This window comes from Taudactylus pleione, unplaced genomic scaffold (assembly GCF_031769625.1).
Source record: "Taudactylus pleione unplaced genomic scaffold, aTauple2 ptg000964l, whole genome shotgun sequence".
Taxonomy (NCBI): domain Eukaryota; kingdom Metazoa; phylum Chordata; class Amphibia; order Anura; family Myobatrachidae; genus Taudactylus; species Taudactylus pleione.
The window spans coordinates 935,242-956,469 of NW_028285365.1; the positions used below are offsets into that span (position 1 = coordinate 935,242).

A 21,228-nucleotide genomic window follows, 5' to 3' on the forward strand; every position below is an offset into this window, starting at 1 on the left:
CCCTCCGCCCTGTATCACTTGGCCTGAGTGTGTTGTGTCTGTGATGGCCGTGCCGCCCCGCCTGAGCAGCCCTCCGCTCTGTATCACTTGGTCTGAGTGCGTTGTTTCTGTGATGGTCATGCCGCCCCGCCTGAGCAGCCCTCCGCTCTGTATCACTTGGTCTGAGTGCGTTGTTTCTGTGATGGTCGTGCTGCCCCGCCTGAGCAGCCCTCCACTCTGTATCACTTGGCCTGAGTGCGTTGTGTCTGTGATGGCCGTGCCGCCCCGCCTGAGCAGCCCTCCGCTCTGTATCACTTGGCCTGAGTGCGTTGTTTCTGTGATGGTTGTGCCGCCCCGCCTGAGCAGCCCTCCGCTCTGTATCACTTGGCCTGAGTGCGTTGTGTCTGTGATGGTCGTGCCGCCCCGCCTGAGCAGCACTCCGCTGTGTATCACTTGGCCTGAGTGCGTTGTTTCTGTGATGGTTGTGCAGCCCCGCCTGAGCAGCCCTCCGCTCTGTATCACTTGGTCTGAGTGCGTTGTTTCTGTGATGGTCGTGCCTCCCCGCCTGAGCAGCCCTCTGCTCTGTATCACTTGGCCTGAGTGCGTTGTTTCTGTGATGGTCGTGCCGCCCCCCCGGAGCAGCCCTCTGCTCTGTATCACTTGGCCTGAGTGCGTTGTGTCTGTGATGGTCGTGCCGCCCTGCCTGAGCAGCCCTCCGCTCTGTATCACTTGGCCTGAGTGCGTTGTGTCTGTGATGGTCGTGCCGCCCCGCCTGAGCAGCCCTCCGCTCTGTATCACTGGGCCTGAGTGCGTTGTGTCTGTGATGGCCGTGCCGCCCGCCTGAGCAGCTCTCCGCCCTGTATCACTTGGTCTAAGTGCGTTGTTTCTGTGATGGTCGTGCCGCCCCGGCTGAGTAGCCCTCCGCTCTGTATCACTTGGTCTGAGTGCGTTGTTTCTGTGATGGTTGTGCCGCCCCGCCTGAGCAGCCCTCCGCTCTGTATCACTTGGTCTGAGTGCGCTGTTTCTGTGATGGCCGTGCCGCCCCGCCTGAGCAGCCCTCCTCCCTGTATCACTTGGCCTCAGTGCGTTGTGTCTGTGATGGCCGTGCCGCCCCGCCTGAGCAGCCCTCCGCTCTGTATCACTTGGTCTGAGTGCGTTGTTTCTGTGATGGTTGTGTCGCCCCGGCTGATCAGCCCTCCGCTCTGTATCACTTGGTCTGAGTGCGTTGTGTCTGTGATGGTCGTGCCGCCCCGCCTGAGTAGCCCTCCGCTCTGTATCACTTGGCCTGAGTGCGTTTTTTCTGTGATGGCCGTGCCGCCACGCCTGAGCAGCACTCCGCTCTGTATCACTTGGCCTGAGTGCGTTGTTTCTGTGATGGTCGTGCCGCCCCGCCTGAGCAACCCTCCGCTCTGTATCACTTGGTCTGAGTGCGTTGTGTCTGTGATGGCCGTGCCGCCCTGCCTGAGCAGCCATCCGCTCTGTATCACTTGGCCCGAGTGCGTTGTTTCTGTGATGGTTGTGTCGCCCCGCCTGAGCAGCCCTCCGCTCTCTATCTCTTGGCCTGAGTGCGTTGTGTCTGTGATGGTGGTGCCGCCCCGCCTGAGCAGCCCTCCTCTCTGTATCACTTGGCCTGAGTGTGTTGTGTCTGTGATGGCCGTGCCGCCCCAGCTGAGCAGCCCTCCGCTCTGTATCACTTGGCCTGAGTGCGTTGTTTCTGTGATGGTTGTGCCGCCCCCGCTGAGCAGCCCTCCGCTCTGTCTCACTTGGTCTGAGTGCGTTGTTTCTGTGATGGTCGTGGCGCCCCGCCTGAGCAGCCCTCCGCTCTGTATCACTTGGCCTGAGTGCGTTGTTTCTGTGATGGTAATGCCGCCCCGCCTGAGCCGCCCTCCGCTCTGTATCACTTGGCCTGAGTACGTTGTGTCTGTGATGGTCGTGCCACCACGGCTGAGCAGCCCTCCGCTCTGTATCACTTGGTCTGAGTGCATTGTGTCTGTGATGGTCTTGCCGCCCCGCCTGAACAGCCCTCCGCTCTGTATCACTTGGCCTGAGTGCGTTGTGTCTGTGATGGTCGTGCCACCCAGCCTGAGCAGCCCTCCGCTCTGTATCACCTGGTCTGAGTGCGTTGTTTCTGTGATGGTCGTGCCTCCCCGCCTGAGCAGCCCTCCGCTCTGTATCACTTGGCCTGAGTGCGTTGTTTCTGTGATGGTCGTGCCGCCCCGCCTGAGCCGCCCTCTGCTCTGTATCACTTGGCCTGAGTGCGTTGTGTCTGTGATGGTCGTGCCGCCCTGCCTGAGCAGCCCTCCGCTCTGTATCACTTGGCCTGAGTGCGTTGTGTCTGTGATGGTCGTGCCGCCCCGCCTGAGCAGCCCTCCGCTCTGTGTCACTGGGCCTGAGTGCGTTGTGTCTGTGATGGCCGTGCCGCCCCGCCTGAGCAGCCCTCCGCCCTGTATCACTTGGTCTGAGTGCGTTGTTTCTGTGATGGTCGTGCCGCCCTGGCTGAGCAGCCCTCCGCTCTGTATCACATGGTCTGAGTGCTTTGTTTCTGTGATGGTTGTGTCGCCCCGGCTGAGCAGCCCTCCGCTCTGTATCACTTGGTCTGAGTGCGTTGTTTCTGTGATGGTCGTGCCGCCCCGGCTGAGCAGCCCTCCGCTCTGTATCACTTGGCCTGAGTGTGTTATTTCTGTGATGGCCGTGCCGCCCCGCCTGAGCAGCCCTCCGCTCTGTATCACTTGGCCTGAGTGCGTTGTGTCTGTGATGGCCGTGCCGAACTGCCTGAGCAGCCCTCCGCTCTGTATCACTTGGCCTGAGTGCGTTGTTTCTGTGATGGTTGTGCCGCCCCGACTGAGCAGCCCTCCGCTCTGTATCACTTGGTCTGAGTGCGTTGTTTCTGTGATGGTCGTGCCGCCCCGCCTGAGCAGCCCTCTGCTCTGTATCACTTGGCCTGAGTGCGTTGTGTCTGTGATGGTCGTGCCGCCCTGCCTGAGCAGCCCTCCGCTCTGTATCACTTGGCCTGAGTGCGTTTTGTCTGTGATGGTCGTGCCGCCCCGCCTGAGCAGCCCTCCGCCCTGTATCACTTGGCCTGAGTGCGTTGTGTCTGTGATGGCCGTGCCTCCCCGCCTGAGCAGCCCTCCGCTCTGTATCACTTGGGCTGAGTGCGTTGTTTCTGTGATGGTCGTGCCGCCCCGCCTGAGCAGCCCTCCCCTCTGTATCACATGGTCTGAGTGCGTTGTGTCTGTGATGGTCGTGCCGCCCCGTCTGAGCAGCCCTCCGCCCTGTATCACTTGGCCTGAGTGCGTTGTGTCTGTGATGGCCGTGCCGCCCCGCCTGAGCAGCCCTCCGCTCTGTATCACTTGGTCTGAGTGTGTTGTTTCTGTGATGGTCGTGCCGCCCCGTCTGAGCAGCCCTCTGCTCTGTATCACTTGGCCTGAGTGCGTTGTTTCTGTGATGGTTGTGCCGCCCTGCCTGAGCAGCCCTCCGCTCTGTATCACTTGGCCTGAGTGCGTTGTGTCTGTGATGGTCGTGCCGCCCCGCCTGAGCAGCACTCCGCTGTGTATCACTTGGCCTGAGTGCGTTGTTTCTGTGATGGTTGTGCCGCCCCGCCTGAGCAGCCCTCCGCTCTGTATCACTTGGTCTGAGTGTGTTGTTTCTGTGATGGTCGTGCCTCCCCGCCTGAGCAGCCCTCTGCTCTGTATCACTTGGCCTGAGTGCGTTGTTTCTGTGATGGTCGTGCCGCCTCGCCTGAGCAGCCCTCTGCTCTGTAGCACTTGGCCTGTGTGCGTTGTGTCTGTGATGGTCGTGCCGCCCTGCCTGAGCAGCCCTCCGCTCTGTATCACTTGGCCTGAGTGCGTTGTGTCTGTGATGGTCGTGCCGCCCCCGCCTGAGCAGCCCTCCGCTCTGTATCACTGGGCCTGAGTGCGTTGTGTCTGTGATGGCCGTGCCGCCCGCCTGAGCAGCCCTCCGCCCTGTATCACTTGGTCTGAGTGCGTTGTTTCTGTGATGGTCGTGCCGCCCCGGCTGAGCAGCCCTCCACTCTGTATCACTTGGTCTGAGTGCGTTGTTTCTGTGATGGTTGTGTCGCCCCGGCTGAGCAGCCCTCCGCTCTGTATCACTTGGTCTGAGTGCGTTGTTTCTGTGATGGTCGTGCCGCCCCGGCTGAGCAGCCCTCCGCTCTGTATCACTTGGCCTGAGTGTGTTGTTTCTGTGATGGCCGTGCTGCCCCGCCTGAGCAGCCGTCCGCTCTGTATCACTTGGCCTGAGTGCGTTGTGTCTGTGATGGTTGTGCCGCCCCGCCTGAGCAGCCCTCCGCTCTGTATCACTTGGTCTGAGTGCGTTGTTTCTGTGATGGCCGTGCCGCCCCGCCTGAGCAGCCCTCCTCCCTGTATCACTTGGCCTCAGTGCGTTGTGTCTGTGATGGCCGTGCCGCCCCGCCTGAGCAGCCCTCCGCTCTGTATCACTTGGTCTGAGTGCGTTGTTTCTGTGATGGTTGTGTCGCCCCGGCTGATCAGCCCTCCGCTCTGTATCACTTGGTCTGAGTGCGTTGTGTCTGTGATGGTCGTGCAGCCCCGCCTGAGCAGCCCTCCGCTCTGTATCACTTGGCCTGAGTGCGTTTTTTTTTGTGATGGCCGTGCCGCCACGCCTGAGCAGCACTCCGCTCTGTATCACTTGGCCTGAGTGCGTTGTTTCTGTGATGGTCGTGCCGCCCCGCCTGAGCAACCCTCCGCTCTGTATCACTTGGTCTGAGTGCGTTGTGTCTGTGATGGCCGGGCCGCCCTGCCTGAGCAGCCCTCCGCTCTGTATCACTTGGCCCAAGTGCGTTGTTTCTGTGATGGTTGTGTCACCCCGCCTGAGCAGCCCTCCGCTCTCTATCACTTGGCCTGAGTGCGTTGTGTCTGTGATGGTGGTGCCGCCCCGCCTGAGCAGCCCTCCTCTCTGTATCACTTGGCCTGAGTGTGTTGTGTCTGTGATGGCCGTGCCGCCCCGGCTGAGCAGCCCTCCGCTCTGTATCACTTGGCCTGAGTGCGTTGTTTCTGTGATGGTTGTGCCGCCCCCGCTGAGCAGCCCTCCGCTCTGTATCACTTTGTCTGAGTGCGTTGTTTCTGTGATGGTCGTGGCACCCCGCCTGAGCAGCCCTCCGCTCGGTATCACTTGGCCTGAGTGCGTTGTGTCTGTGATGGTCGTGCCGCCACGGCTGAGCAGCCGTCCGCTCTGTATCACTTGGTCTGAGTGCATTGTGTCTGTGATGGTCTTGCAGCCCTGCCTGAACAGCCCTACGCTCTGTATCACTTGGCCTGAGTGCGTTGTGTCTGTGATGGTCGTGCCACCCAGCCTGAGCAGCCCTCCGCTCTGTATCACCTGGTCTGAGTGCGTTGTTTCTGTGATGGTCGTGCCTCCCCGCCTGAGCAGCCCTCCGCTCTGTATCACTTGGTCTGAGTGCTTTGTTTCTGTGATGGCCGTGCCGCCCCGCCTGAGCAGCCCTCCTCCCTGTATCACTTGGCCTCAGTGCGTTGTGTCTGTGATGGCCGTGCCGCCCCGCCTGAGCAGCCCTCCGCTCTGTATCACTTGGTCTGAGCCCGTTGTTTCTGTGATGGTTGTGTCGCCCCGGCTGATCAGCCCTCCGCTCTGTATCACTTGGTCTGAGTGCGTTGTGTCTGTGATGGTCGTGCCGCCCCGCCTGAACAGCCCTCCGCTCTGTATCACTTGGCCTGAGTGCGTTTTTTCTGTGATGGCCGTGCCGCCACGCCTGAGCAGCACTCCGCTCTGTATCACTTGGCCTGAGTGCGTTGTTTCTGTGATGGTCGTGCCGCCCCGCCTGAGCAACCCTCCGCTCTGTATCACTTGGTCTGAGTGCGTTGTGTCTGTGATGGCCGTGCCGCCCTGCCTGAGCAGCCCTCCGCTCTTTATCACTTGGCCCGAGTGCGTTGTTTCTGTGATGGTTGTGTCGCCCCGCCTGAGCAGCCCTCCGCTCTGTATTACTTGGCCTGAGTGCGTTGTGTCTGTGATGGTGGTGCCGCCCCGCCTGAGCAGCCCTCCTCTCTGTATCACTTGGCCTGAGTGTGTTGTGTCTGTGATGGCCGTGCCGCCCCGGCTGAGCAGCCCTCCGCTCTGTATCACTTGGCCTGGGTGCGTTGTTTCTGTGATGGTTGTGCCGCCCCCGCTGAGCAGCCCTCCGCTCTGTATCACTTGGTCTGAGTGCGTTGTTTCTGTGATGGTCGTGGCGCCCCGCCTGAGCAGCCCTCCGCTCTGTATCACTTGGTCTGAGTGCGTTGTTTCTGTGATGGTTGTGCCGCCCCGCCTGAGCAGCCCTCCGCTCTCTATCACTTGGCCTGAGTGCGTTGTGTCTGTGATGGTCGTGCCGCCCCGCCTGAGCAGCCCTACGCTCTGTATCACTGGGCCTGAGTGCGTTGTGTCTGTGATGGCCGTGCCGCCCCACCTGAGCAGCCCTCCGCTCTGTATCACTTGGTCTGAGTGCGTTGTGTCTGTGATGGTCGTGCCGCCACGCCTGAGCAGCCCTCTGCTCTGTATCACTTGGTCTGAGTGCGTTGTGTCTGTGATGGTTGTGCCGCCCCGCCTGAGCAGCCCTCCGCTCTGTATCACTTGGTCTGAGTGTGTTGTGTCTGTGATGGCCGTGCCGCCCCGCCTGAGCAGCCCTCTGCTCTGTATCACTTGGTCGGAGTGCGTTGTGTCTGTGATGGTCGTGCCACCCCGCCTGAGCAGCCCTCCGCTCTGTATCACTTGGCCTGAGTGCGTTGTGTCTGTGATGGTCGTGCCGCTCCGCCTGAGCAGCCCTCTGCTCTGTTTCACTTGGTCTGAGTGCGTTGTGTCTGTGATGGTCGTGCCGCCCCGCCTGAGCAGCCCTCCGCTCTGTATCACTTGGTCTGAGTGCGTTGTGTCTGTGATGGACGTGCCACCCCGCCTGAGCAGCCCTCCGCTCTGTATCACTTGGCCTGAGTGCGTTGTTTCTGTGATGGTCGTGCCGCCCTCCTCTCTGTATCACTTGGTCTGAGTGCATTGTGTCTGTGATGGTCGTGCCTCCCCACCTGAGCCGCCCTCCACTCTGTATCACTTGGCCTGAGTGCGTTGTGTCTGTGATGGTTGTGCCGCCACGCCTGAGCAGCCCTCCGCTCTGTATCACTTGTCCTGAGTGCGTTGTTTCTGTGATGGTCGTGCTGCCCCGCCTGAGCAGCCCTCTGCTCTGTATCACTTGGTCTGAGTGCGTTTTGTCTGTGATTGTTGTGCCGCCCCGCCTGAGCAGCCCTCCGCTCTGTATCACTTGATCTGAGTGCGTTGTTTCTGTGATAGCCGTGCCGCCCCGCCTGAGCAGCCCTACGCTCTGTATCACTTGGTCTGAGTGCGTTGTTTTTGTGATGGTCGTGCCGCCCCGCCTGAGCAGCCCTCCGCTCTGTATCACTTACTCTGAGTGTGTTGTGTCTGTGATGGTCGTGCCGCCCCACCTGAGCAGCCCTCCACTCTGTATCACTTGGTCTGAGTGCGTTGTTTCTCTGATGGTCGTGCCGCCCCGCCTGAGCAGCCCTCCGCTCTGTATCACTTGGTCTGAGTGCGCTGTGTCTGTGATGGTCGTGCCGCCCCGCCTGAGCAGCCCTCCGCTCTGTATCACTTGGCCTGAGTGCGTTGTGTCTGTGATGGCCGTGCCGCCCTGCCTGAGTAGCCCTCCTGAGTGTGTTGTGTCTGTGATGGTCGTGTCGCCCTCCGCTCTGTATCACTTGGCCTGAGTGCGTTGTGTCTGTGATGGCTGTGCCGCCCCGCCTGAGCAGCCCTCCGCTCTGTATCACTTGGTCTGAGTGTGTTGTGTCTGTGATGGTCGTGCCGCCCCGCCTGAGCAGCCCTCTGCTCTGTATCACTTGGTCTGAGTGCTTTGTGTCAGTGATGGTCGTGCCTCCCCGCCTGAGCAGCCCTCTGCTCTGTATCACTTGGCCTGAGTGCGTTGTTTCTGTGATGGTCGTGCCGCCTCGCCTGAGCAGCCCTCTGCTCTGTAGCACTTGGCCTGTGTGCGTTGTGTCTGTGATGGTCGTGCCGCCCTGCCTGAGCAGCCCTCCGCTCTGTATCACTTGGCCTGAGTGCGTTGTGTCTGTGATGGTCGTGCCGCCCCCGCCTGAGCAGCCCTCCGCTCTGTATCACTGGGCCTGAGTGCGTTGTGTCTGTGATGGCCGTGCCGCCCGCCTGAGCAGCCCTCCGCCCTGTATCACTTGGTCTGAGTGCGTTGTTTCTGTGATGGTCGTGCCGCCCCGGCTGAGCAGCACTCCGCTCTGTATCACTTGGTCTGAGTGCGTTGTTTCTGTGATGGTTGTGTCGCCCCGGCTGAGCAGCCCTCCGCTCTGTATCACTTGGTCTGAGTGCGTTGTTTCTGTGATGGTCGTGCCGCCCCGGCTGAGCAGCCCTCCGCTCTGTATCACTTGGCCTGAGTGTGTTGTTTCTGTGATGGCCGTGCTGCCCCGCCTGAGCAGCCGTCCGCTCTGTATCACTTGGCCTGAGTGCGTTGTGTCTGTGATGGTTGTGCCGCCCCGCCTGAGCAGCCCTCCGCTCTGTATCACTTGGTCTGAGTGCGTTGTTTCTGTGATGGCCGTGCCGCCCCGCCTGAGCAGCCCTCCTCCCTGTATCACTTGGCCTCAGTGCGTTGTGTCTGTGATGGCCGTGCCGCCCCGCCTGAGCAGCCCTCCGCTCTGTATCACTTGGTCTGAGTGCGTTGTTTCTGTGATGGTTGTGTCGCCCCGGCTGATCAGCCCTCCGCTCTGTATCACTTGGTCTGAGTGCGTTGTGTCTGTGATGGTCGTGCAGCCCCGCCTGAGCAGCCCTCCGCTCTGTATCACTTGGCCTGAGTGCGTTTTTTTTGTGATGGCCGTGCCGCCACGCCTGAGCAGCACTCCGCTCTGTATCACTTGGCCTGAGTGCGTTGTTTCTGTGATGGTCGTGCCGCCCCGCCTGAGCAACCCTCCGCTCTGTATCACTTGGTCTGAGTGCGTTGTGTCTGTGATGGCCGGGCCGCCCTGCCTGAGCAGCCCTCCGCTCTGTATCACTTGGCCTGAGTGCGTTGTTTCTGTGATGGTTGTGCCGCCCCCGCTGAGCAGCCCTCCGCTCTGTATCACTTGGTCTGAGTGCGTTGTTTCTGTGATGGTCGTGGCGCCCCGCCTGAGCAGCCCTCCGCTCTGTATCACTTGGTCTGAGAGCGTTGTTTCTGTGATGGTTGTGCCGCCCCGCCTGAGCAGCCCTCCGCTCTCTATCACTTGGCCTGAGTGCGTTGTGTCTGTGATGGTCGTGCCGCCCCGCCTGAGCAGCCCTACGCTCTGTATCACTGGGCCTGAGTGCGTTGTGTCTGTGATGGCCGTGCCGCCCCACCTGAGCAGCCCTCCGCTCTGTATCACTTGGTCTGAGTGCGTTGTGTCTGTGATGGTCGTGCCGCCACGCCTGAGCAGCCCTCTGCTCTGTATCACTTGGTCTGAGTGCGTTGTGTCTGTGATGGTTGTGCCGCCCCGCCTGAGCAGCCCTCCGCTCTGTATCACTTGGTCTGAGTGTGTTGTGTCTGTGATGGTCGTGCCGCCCCGCCTGAGCAGCCCTCTGCTCTGTATCACTTGGTCTGAGTGCTTTGTGTCAGTGATGGTCGTGCCGCCCCCCCTGAGCAGCCCTCCGCTCTGTATCACTTGGCCTGAGTGCGTTGTCTCTGTGATGGTCGTGCCGCCCCGCCTGAGCAGCCCTCCGCTCTGTATCACTTGGTCTGAGTGCGTTGTGTCTGTGATGGACATGCCACCCCGCCTGAGCAGCCCTCCGCTCTGTATCACTTGGTCTGAGTGCGTTGTGTCTGTGATGGTCGTGCCGCCACGCCTGAGCAGCCCTCTGCTCTGTATCACTTGGTCTGAGTGCGTTGTGTCTGTGATGGTTGTGCCGCCCCGCCTGAGCAGCCCTCCGCTCTGTATCACTTGGTCTGAGTGTGTTGTGTCTGTGATGGCCGTGCCGCCCCGCCTGAGCAGCCCTCTGCTCTGTATCACTTGGTCGGAGTGCGTTGTGTCTGTGATGGTCGTGCCACCCCGCCTGAGCAGCCCTCCGCTCTGTATCACTTGGCCTGAGTGCGTTGTGTCTGTGATGGTCGTGCCGCCCCGCCTGAGCAGCCCTCTGCTCTGTTTCACTTGGTCTGAGTGCGTTGTGTCTGTGATGGTCGTGCCGCCCCGCCTGAGCAGCCCTCCGCTCTGTATCACTTGGTCTGAGTGCGTTGTGTCTGTGATGGACGTGCCACCCCGCCTGAGCAGCCCTCCGCTCTGTATCACTTGGCCTGAGTGCGTTGTTTCTGTGATGGTCGTGCCGCCCTCCTCTCTGTATCACTTGGTCTGAGTGCATTGTGTCTGTGATGGTCGTGCCTCCCCACCTGAGCCGCCCTCCACTCTGTATCACTTGGCCTGAGTGCGTTGTGTCTGTGATGGTTGTGCCGCCACGCCTGAGCAGCCCTCCGCTCTGTATCACTTGTCCTGAGTGCGTTGTTTCTGTGATGGTCGTGCTGCCCCGCCGGAGCAGCCCTCTGCTCTGTATCACTTGGTCTGAGTGCGTTTTGTCTGTGATTGTTGTGCCGCCCCGCCTGAGCAGCCCTCCGCTCTGTATCACTTGATCTGAGTGCGTTGTTTCTGTGATAGCCGTGCCGCCCCGCCTGAGCAGCCCTACGCTCTGTATCACTTGGTCTGAGTGCGTTGTTTTTGTGATGGTCGTGCCGCCCCGCCTGAGCAGCCCTCCGCTCTGTATCACTTACTCTGAGTGTGTTGTGTCTGTGATGGTCGTGCCGCCCCACCTGAGCAGCCCTCCACTCTGTATCACTTGGTCTGAGTGCGTTGTTTCTCTGATGGTCGTGCCGCCCCGCCTGAGCAGCCCTCTGCTCTGTATCACTTGGTCTGAGTGCGCTGTGTCTGTGATGGTCGTGCCGCCCCGCCTGAGCAGCCCTCCGCTCTGTATCACTTGGCCTGAGTGCGTTGTGTCTGTGATGGCCGTGCCGCCCTGCCTGAGTAGCCCTCCTGAGTGTGTTGTGTCTGTGATGGTCGTGTCGCCCTCCGCTCTGTATCACTTGGCCTGAGTGCGTTGTGTCTGTGATGGCTGTGCCGCCCCGCCTGAGCAGCCCTCCGCTCTGTATCACTTGGTCTGAGTGTGTTGTGTCTGTGATGGTGGTGCCGCCCCGCCTGAGCAGCCCTCTGCTCTGTATCACTTGGTCTGAGTGCTTTGTGTCAGTGATGGTCGTGCCTCCCCGCCTGAGCAGCCCTCTGCTCTGTATCACTTGGCCTGAGTGCGTTGTTTCTGTGATGGTCGTGCCGCCTCGCCTGAGCAGCCCTCTGCTCTGTAGCACTTGGCCTGTGTGCGTTGTGTCTGTGATGGTCGTGCCGCCCTGCCTGAGCAGCCCTCCGCTCTGTATCACTTGGCCTGAGTGCGTTGTGTCTGTGATGGTCGTGCCGCCCCCGCCTGAGCAGCCCTCCGCTCTGTATCACTGGGCCTGAGTGCGTTGTGTCTGTGATGGCCGTGCCGCCCGCCTGAGCAGCCCTCCGCCCTGTATCACTTGGTCTGAGTGCGTTGTTTCTGTGATGGTCGTGCCGCCCCGGCTGAGCAGCCCTCCGCTCTGTATCACTTGGTCTGAGTGCGTTGTTTCTGTGATGGTTGTGTCGCCCCGGCTGAGCAGCCCTCCGCTCTGTATCACTTGGTCTGAGTGCGTTGTTTCTGTGATGGTCGTGCCGCCCCGGCTGAGCAGCCCTCCGCTCTGTATCACTTGGCCTGAGTGTGTTGTTTCTGTGATGGCCGTGCTGCCCCGCCTGAGCAGCCGTCCGCTCTGTATCACTTGGCCTGAGTGCGTTGTGTCTGTGATGGTTGTGCCGCCCCGCCTGAGCAGCCCTCCGCTCTGTATCACTTGGTCTGAGTGCGTTGTTTCTGTGATGGCCGTGCCGCCCCGCCTGAGCAGCCCTCCTCCCTGTATCACTTGGCCTCAGTGCGTTGTGTCTGTGATGGCCGTGCCGCCCCGCCTGAGCAGCCCTCCGCTCTGTATCACTTGGTCTGAGTGCGTTGTTTCTGTGATGGTTGTGTCGCCCCGGCTGATCAGCCCTCCGCTCTGTATCACTTGGTCTGAGTGCGTTGTGTCTGTGATGGTCGTGCAGCCCCGCCTGAGCAGCCCTCCGCTCTGTATCACTTGGCCTGAGTGCGTTTTTTTTTGTGATGGCCGTGCCACCACGCCTGAGCAGCACTCCGCTCTGTATCACTTGGCCTGAGTGCGTTGTTTCTGTGATAGTCGTGCCGCCCCGCCTGAGCAACCCTCCGCTCTGTATCACTTGGTCTGAGTGCATTGTGTCTGTGATGGCCGGGCCGCCCTGCCTGAGCAGCCCTCCGCTCTGTATCACTTGGCCCGAGTGCGTTGTTTCTGTGATGGTTGTGTCACCCCGCCTGAGCAGCCCTCCGCTCTCTATCACTTGGCCTGAGTGCATTGTGTCTGTGATGGTGGTGCCGCCCCGCCTGAGCAGCCCTCCTCTCTGTATCACTTGGCCTGAGTGTGTTGTGTCTGTGATGGCCGTGCCGCCCCGGCTGAGCAGCCCTCCGCTCTGTATCACTTGGCCTGAGTGCGTTGTTTCTGTGATGGTTGTGCCGCCCCCGCTGAGCAGCCCTCCGCTCTGTATCACTTTGTCTGAGTGCGTTGTTTCTGTGATGGTCGTGGCACCCCGCCTGAGCAGCCCTCCGCTCTGTATCACTTGGCCTGAGTGCGTTGTGTCTGTGATGGTCGTGCCGCCACGGCTGAGCAGCCGTCCGCTCTGTATCACTTGGTCTGAGTGCATTGTGTCTGTGATGGTCTTGCAGCCCTGCCTGAACAGCCCTACGCTCTGTATCACTTGGCCTGAGTGCGTTGTGTCTGTGATGGTCGTGCCACCCAGCCTGAGCAGCCCTCCGCTCTGTATCACCTGGTCTGAGTGCGTTGTTTCTGTGATGGTCGTGCCTCCCCGCCTGAGCAACCCTCCACTCTGTATCACTTGGTCTGAGTGCGTTGTTTCTGTGATGGCCGTGCCGCCCCGCCTGAGCAGCCCTCCTCCCTGTATCACTTGGCCTCAGTGCGTTGTGTCTGTGATGGCCGTGCCGTCCTGCCTGAGCAGCCCTCCGCTCTGTATCACTTGGTCTGAGCCCGTTGTTTCTGTGATGGTTGTGTCGCCCCGGCTGATCAGCCCTCCGCTCTGTATCACTTGGTCTGAGTGCGTTGTGTCTGTGATGGTCGTGCCGCCCCGCCTGAACAGCCCTCCGCTCTGTATCACTTGGCCTGAGTGCGTTTTTTCTGTGATGGCCGTGCCGCCACGCCTGAGCAGCACTCCGCTCTGTATCACTTGGCCTGAGTGCGTTGTTTCTGTGATGGTCGTGCCGCCCCGCCTGAGCAACCCTCCGCTCTGTATCACTTGGTCTGAGTGCGTTGTGTCTGTGATGGCCGTGCCGCCCTGCCTGAGCAGCCCTCCGCTCTTTATCACTTGGCCCGAGTGCGTTGTTTCTGTGATGGTTGTGTCGCCCCGCCTGAGCAGCCCTCCGCTCTGTATTACTTGGCCTGAGTGCGTTGTGTCTGTGATGGTGGTGCCGCCCCGCCTGAGCAGCCCTCCTCTCTGTATCACTTGGCCTGAGTGTGTTGTGTCTGTGATGGCCGTGCCGCCCCGGCTGAGCAGCCCTCCGCTCTGTATCACTTGGCCTGAGTGCGTTGTTTCTGTGATGGTTGTGCCGCCCCCGCTGAGCAGCCCTCCGCTCTGTATCACTTGGTCTGAGTGCGTTGTTTCTGTGATGGTCGTGGCGCCCCGCCAGAGCAGCCCTCCGCTCTGTATCATTTGGTCTGAGTGCGTTGTTTCTGTGATGGTTGTGCCGCCCCGCCTGAGCAGCCCTCCGCTCTCTATCACTTGGCCTGAGTGCGTTGTGTCTGTGATGGTCGTGCCGCCCCGCCTGAGCAGCCCTACGCTCTGTATCACTGGGCCTGAGTGCGTTGTGTCTGTGATGGCCGTGCCGCCCCACCTGAGCAGCCCTCCGCTCTGTATCACTTGGTCTGAGTGCGTTGTGTCTGTGATGGTCGTGCCGCCACGCCTGAGCAGCCCTCTGCTCTGTATCACTTGGTCTGAGTGCGTTGTGTCTGTGATGGTTGTGCCGCCCCGCCTGAGCAGCCCTCCGCTCTGTATCACTTGGTCTGAGTGTGTTGTGTCTGTGATGGTCGTGCCGCCCCGCCTGAGCAGCCCTCTGCTCTGTATCACTTGGTCTGAGTGCTTTGTGTCAGTGATGGTCGTGCCGCCCCCCCTGAGCAGCCCTCCGCTCTGTATCACTTGGCCTGAGTGCATTGTCTCTGTGATGGTCGTGCCGCCCCGCCTGAGCAGCCCTCCGCTCTGTATCACTTGGTCTGAGTGCGTTGTGTCTGTGATGGACATGCCACCCCGCCTGAGCAGCCCTCCGCTCTGTATCACTTGGTCTGAGTGCGTTGTGTCTGTGATGGTCGTGCCGCCACGCCTGAGCAGCCCTCTGCTCTGTATCCCTTGGTCTGAGTGCGTTGTGTCTGTGATGGTTGTGCCGCCCCGCCTGAGCAGCCCTCCGCTCTGTATCACTTGGTCTGAGTGTGTTGTGTCTGTGATGGCCGTGCCGCCCCGCCTGAGCAGCCCTCTGCTCTTTATCACTTGGTCGGAGTGCGTTGTGTCTGTGATGGTCGTGCCACCCCGCCTGAGCAGCCCTCCGCTCTGTATCACTTGGCCTGAGTGCGTTGTGTCTGTGATGGTCGTGCCGCCCCGCCTGAGCAGCCCTCTGCTCTGTTTCACTTGGTCTGAGTGCGTTGTGTCTGTGATGGTCGTGCCGCCCCGCCTGAGCAGCCCTCCGCTCTGTATCACTTGGTCTGAGTGCGTTGTGTCTGTGATGGACGTGCCACCCCGCCTGAGCAGCCCTCCGCTCTGTATCACTTGGCCTGAGTGCGTTGTTTCTGTGATGGTCGTGCCGCCCTCCTCTCTGTATCACTTGGTCTGAGTGCATTGTGTCTGTGATGGTCGTGCCTCCCCACCTGAGCCGCCCTCCACTCTGTATCACTTGGCCTGAGTGCGTTGTGTCTGTGATGGTTGTGCCGCCACGCCTGAGCAGCCCTCCGCTCTGTATCACTTGTCCTGAGTGCGTTGTTTCTGTGATGGTCGTGCTGCCCCGCCTGAGCAGCCCTCTGCTCTGTATCACTTGGTCTGAGTGCGTTTTGTCTGTGATTGTTGTGCCGCCCCGCCTGAGCAGCCCTCCGCTCTGTATCACTTGATCTGAGTGCGTTTTTTCTGTGATAGCCGTGCCGCCCCGCCTGAGCAGCCCTACGCTCTGTATCACTTGGTCTGAGTGCGTTGTTTTTGTGATGGTCGTGCCGCCCCGCCTGAGCAGCCCTCCGCTCTGTATCACTTGGTCTGAGTGTGTTGTGTCTGTGATGGTCGTGCCGCCCCACCTGAGCAGCCCTCCACTCTGTATCACTTGGTCTGAGTGCGTTGTTTCTCTGATGGTCGTGCCGCCCCGCCTGAGCAGCCCTCCGCTCTGTATCACTTGGCCTGAGTGCGTTGTGTCTGTGATGGCCGTGCCGCCCTGCCTGAGTAGCCCTCCTGAGTGTGTTGTGTCTGTGATGGTCGTGTCGCCCTCCGCTCTGTATCACTTGGCCTGAGTGCGTTGTGTCTGTGATGGCTGTGCCGCCCCGCCTGAGCAGCCCTCCGCTCTGTATCACTTGGTCTGAGTGTGTTGTGTCTGTGATGGTCGTGCCGCCCCGCCTGAGCAGCCCTCTGCTCTGTATCACTTGGTCTGAGTGCTTTGTGTCAGTGATGGTCGTGCCGCCCCCCCTGAGCAGCCCTCCGCTCTGTATCACTTGGCCTGAGTGCGTTGTGTCTTTGATGGTCGTGCCGCCCCGCCTGAGCAGCCCTCCGCTCTGTATCACTTGGTCTGAGTGCGTTGTGTCTGTGATGGACATGCCGCCCCGACTGAGCAGCCCTCCGCTCTGTATCACTTGGTCTGAGTGCGTTGTGTCTGTGATGGTCGTGCCGCCACGCCTGAGCAGCCCTCTGCTCTGTATCACTTGGTCTGAGTGCGTTGTGTCTGTGATGGTTGTGCCGCCCCGCCTGAGCAGCCCTCCGCTCTGTATCACTTGGTCTGAGTGTGTTGTGTCTGTGATGGCCGTGCCGCCCCGCCTGAGCAGCCCTCTGCTCTGTATCACTTGGTCGGAGTGCGTTGTGTCTGTGATGGTCGTGCCACCCCGCCTGAGCAGCCCTCCGCTCTGTATCACTTGGCCTGAGTGCGTTGTGTCTGTGATGGTCGTGCCGCCCCGCCTGAGCAGCCCTCTGCTCTGTTTCACTTGGTCTGAGTGCGTTGTGTCTGTGATGGTCGTGCCGCCCCGCCTGAGCAGCCCTCCGCTCTGTATCACTTGGTCTGAGTGCGTTGTGTCTGTGATGGACGTGCCACCCCGCCTGAGCAGCCCTCCGCTCTGTATCACTTGGCCTGAGTGCGTTGTTTCTGTGATGGTCGTGCCGCCCTCCTCTCTGTATCACTTGGTCTGAGTGCATTGTGTCTGTGATGGTCGTGCCTCCCCACCTGAGCCGCCCTCCACTCTGTATCACTTGGCCTGAGTGCGTTGTGTCTGTGATGGTTGTGCCGCCACGCCTGAGCAGCCCTCCGCTCTGTATCACTTGTCCTGAGTGCGTTGTTTCTGTGATGGTCGTGCCGCCCCGCCTGAGCAGCCCTCTGCTCTGTATCACTTGGTCTGAGTGCGTTTTGTCTGTGATTGTTGTGCCGCCCCGCCTGAGCAGCCCTCCGCTCTGTATCACTTGATCTGAGTGCGTTGTTTCTGTAATAGCCGTGCCGCCCCGCCTGAGCAGCCCTACGCTCTGTATCACTTGGTCTGAGTGCGTTGTTTTTGTGATGGTCGTGCCGCCCCGCCTGAGCAGCCCTCCGCTCTGTATCACTTGGTCTGAGTGTGTTGTGTCTGTGATGGTCGTGCCGCCCCACCTGAGCAGCCCTCCACTCTGTATCACTTGGTCTGAGTGCGTTGTTTCTCTGATGGTCGTGCCGCCCCGCCTGAGCAGCCCTCTGCTCTGTATCACTTGGTCTGAGTGCGCTGTGTCTGTGATGGTCGTGCCGCCCCGCCTGAGCAGCCCTCCGCTCTGTATCACTTGGCCTGAGTGCATTGTGTCTGTGATGGCCGTGCCGCCCTGCCTGAGTAGCCCTCCTGAGTGTGTTGTGTCTGTGATGGTCGTGTCGCCCTCCGCTCTGTATCACTTGGCCTGAGTGCGTTGTGTCTGTGATGGCTGTGCCGCCCCACCTGAGCAGCCCTACGCTCTGTATCTCTTGGTCTGAGTGCGCTGTTTTTGGGATGGTCGTGCCGCCCCGCCTGAGCAGCCCTCCGCTCTCTATCACTTGGTCAGAGTGCGTTGTGTCTGTGATGGTCGTGCCGCCCCGCCTGTGCAGCCCTCCGCTCTGTATCACTTGGTCTGAGTGCATTGTGACTGTGATGGTCGTGCCGCCCCGCCTGAGCAGCCCTCCGCTCTGTATCACTTGGCCTGAGTGCGTTGTGTCTTTGATGGTTGTGCCGCCCCGCCTGAGCAGCCCTCTGCTCGTTATCACTTGGTCTGAGTGCGTTGTGTCTGGAAAGGTCGTGCCGCCCCGCCAGAGCAGCCCTCCGCTCTGTATCACTTGGTCTGAGTGCGTTGTTTCTGTGATGGCCGTGCCGCCCCGCCTGAGCAGCCCTCTGCTCTGTATCACTTGGTCTGAGTGCGTTGTTTCTGTGATGGCCGTGCCGCCCCGCCTGAGCAGCCCTCCTGAGTGCGTTGTGTCTGTGATGGTCGTGTCGCCCTCCGCTCTGTATCACTTGGTCTGAGTGCGTTGTGTCTGTGATGGTCGTGTCGCCTTCCACTCTGTATCACTTGGTCTGAGTGCGTTGTTTCTTTGATGGTCGTGCCGCCCCGCCTGAGCAGCCCTCTGCTCTGTATCACTTGGTCTGAGTGCGTTGTTTCTGTGATGGCCGTGCCGCCCCGCCTGAGCAGCCCTCCTGAGTGCGTTGTGTCTGTGATGGTCGTGTCGCCCTCCGCTCTGTATCACTTGGTCTGAGTGCGTTGTTTCTGTGATGGTCGTGCCGCCCCTCCTGAGCGGCCCTCCGCTCTGTATCACTTGGTCTGAGTGCGTTGTGTCTGTGATGGCCGTGCCGCCACGCCTGAGCAGCCCTCTGCTCCTCTGTATCACTTGGTCTGAGTGCGTTGTGTCTGTGATGGTTGTGCCGCCCTGCCTGAGCAGCCCTCCGCTCTGTATCACTTGGTCTGAGTGCGTTGTTTCTGTGATGGTCGTGCCGCATAGCCTGAGCAGCCCTCCGCTCTGTATCACTTGGTCTGAGTGCGTTGTGTCTGTGATGGTCGTGCCGCCCCGCCTGAGCAGCCCTCCGCTCTGTATCACTTGGCCTGAGTGCGTTGTTTCTTTGATGGTTGTGCCGCCCCGCCTGAGCCGCCCTCCGCTCTGTATCACTTGGTCTGAGTGCGTTGTGTCTGTGATGGTTGTGCCACCCCGCCTGAGCAGCCCTCCGCTCTGTATCACTTGGTGTGAGCGCGTTGTTTCTGTGATGGTTGTGCCGCCCCGCCTGAGCAGCCCTCCGCTCTGTATCAATTGGTCTGAGTGCGTTGTTTCTGTGATGGTCGTGCCGCATAGCCTGAGCAGCCCTCCGCTCTGTATCACTTGGTCTGAGTGCGTTGTGTCTGTGATGGTCGTGCCGCCCCGCCTGAGCAGCCCTCCGCTCTGTATCTCTTGGCCTGAGTGCGTTGTTTCTGTGATGGTTGTGCCGCCCCACCTGAGCAGCCCTCCGCTCTGTATCACTTGGTCTGAGTGCGTTGTTTCTGTGATGGTCGTGCCGCATTGCCTGAGCAGCCCTCCGCTCTGTATCACTTGGTCTGAATGCGTTGTGTCTGTGTTGGCCGTGCCGCCCCGCCTGAGCAGCCCTCCGCTCTGTATCACTTGGCCTGAGTGCGTTGTGTCTGTGATGGCCGTGCCGCCCCGCCTGAGCAGCCCTCCGCTCTGTATCACTTGGCCTGAGTGCGTTGTGTCTGTGATGGTCGTGCCGCCCCGCCTGAGCAGCCCTCCGCTCTGTATCACTTGGTCTGAGTGTGTTGTGTCTGTGATGGCCGTGCCGCCCCGCCTGAGCAGCCCTCTGCTCTTTATCACTTGGTCGGAGTGCGTTGTGTCTGTGATGGTCGTGCCACCCCGCCTGAGCAGCCCTCCGCTCTGTATCACTTGGCCTGAGTGCGTTGTGTCTGTGATGGTCGTGCCGCCCCGCCTGAGCAGCCCTCTGCTCTGTTTCACTTGGTCTGAGTGCGTTGTGTCTGTGATGGTCGTGCCGCCCCGCCTGAGCAGCCCTCCGCTCTGTATCACTTGGTCTGAGTGCGTTGTGTCTGTGATGGACGTGCCACCCCGCCTGAGCAGCCCTCCGCTCTGTATCACTTGGCCTGAGTGCGTTGTTTCTGTGATGGTCGTGCCGCCCTCCTCTCTGTATCACTTGGTCTGAGTGCATTGTGTCTGTGATGGTCGTGCCTCCCCACCTGAGCCGCCCTCCACTCTGTATCACTTGGCCTGAGTGCGTTGTGTCTGTGATGGTTGTGCCGCCACGCCTGAGCAGCCCTCCGCTCTGTATCACTTGTCCTGAGTGCGTTGTTTCTGTGATGGTCGTGCTGCCCCGCCTGAGCAGCCCTCTGCTCTGTATCACTTGGTCTGAGTGCGTTTTGTCTGTGATTGTTGTGCCGCCCCGCCTGAGCAGCCCTCCGCTCTGTATCACTTGATCTGAGTGCGTTTTTTCTGTGATAGCCGTGCCGCCCCGCCTGAGCAGCCCTACGCTCTGTATCACTTGGTCTGAGTGCGTTGTTTTTGTGATGGTCGTGCCGCCCCGCCTGAGCAGCCCTCCGCTCTGTATCACTTGGTCTGAGTGTGTTGTGTCTGTGATGGTCGTGCCGCCCCACCTGAGCAGCCCTCCACTCTGTATCACTTGGTCTGAGTGCGTTGTTTCTCTGATGGTCGTGCCGCCCCGCCTGAGCAGCCCTCCGCTCTGTATCACTTGGCCTGAGTGCGTTGTGTCTGTGATGGCCGTGCCGCCCTGCCTGAGTAGCCCTCCTGAGTGTGTTGTGTCTGTGATGGTCGTGTCGCCCTCCGCTCTGTATCACTTGGCCTGAGTGCGTTGTGTCTGTGATGGCTGTGCCGCCCCGCCTGAGCAGCCCTCCGCTCTGTATCACTTGGTCTGAGTGTGTTGTGTCTGTGATGGTCGTGCCGCCCCGCCTGAGCAGCCCTCTGCTCTGTATCACTTGGTCTGAGTGCTTTGTGTCAGTGATGGTCGTGCCGCCCCCCCTGAGCAGCCCTCCGCTCTGTATCACTTGGCCTGAGTGCGTTTTGTCTTTGATGGTCGTGCCGCCCCGCCTGAGCAGCCCTCCGCTCTGTATCACTTGGTCTGAGTGCGTTGTGTCTGTGATGGACATGCCGCCCCGACTGAGCAGCCCTCCGCTCTGTATCACTTGGTCTGAGTGCGTTGTGTCTGTGATGGTCGTGCCGCCACGCCTGAGCAGCCCTCTGCTCTGTATCACTTGGTCTGAGTGCGTTGTGTCTGTGATGGTTGTGCCGCCCCGCCTGAGCAGCCCTCCGCTCTGTATCACTTGGTCTGAGTGTGTTGTGTCTGTGATGGCCGTGCCGCCCCGCCTGAGCAGCCCTCTGCTCTGTATCACTTGGTCGGAGTGCGTTGTGTCTGTGATGGTCGTGCCACCCCGCCTGAGCAGCCCTCCGCTCTGTATCACTTGGCCTGAGTGCGTTGTGTCTGTGATGGTCGTGCCGCCCCGCCTGAGCAGCCCTCTGCTCTGTTTCACTTGGTCTGAGTGCGTTGTGTCTGTGATGGTCGTGCCGCCCCGCCTGAGCAGCCCTCCGCTCTGTATCACTTGGTCTGAGTGCGTTGTGTCTGTGATGGACGTGCCACCCCGCCTGAGCAGCCCTCCGCTCTGTATCACTTGGCCTGAGTGCGTTGTTTCTGTGATGGTCGTGCCGCCCTCCTCTCTGTATCACTTGGTCTGAGTGCATTGTGTCTGTGATGGTCGTGCCTCCCCACCTGAGCCGCCCTCCACTCTGTATCACTTGGCCTGAGTGCGTTGTGTCTGTGATGGTTGTGCCGCCACGCCTGAGCAGCCCTCCGCTCTGTATCACTTGTCCTGAGTGCGTTGTTTCTGTGATGGTCGTGCCGCCCCGCCTGAGCAGCCCTCTGCTCTGTATCAC

At 60.7% G+C, this 21,228-nt stretch overlaps 1 protein-coding gene across 1 annotated transcript in view; it reads left to right on the forward strand.

Annotated features, from left to right (window-relative positions):
- Window positions 1-21,228, forward strand: part of GRM7 (glutamate metabotropic receptor 7) — a 626,056-nt gene that overhangs the window by 422,467 nt on the left and 182,361 nt on the right. The window lies entirely within an intron of this gene.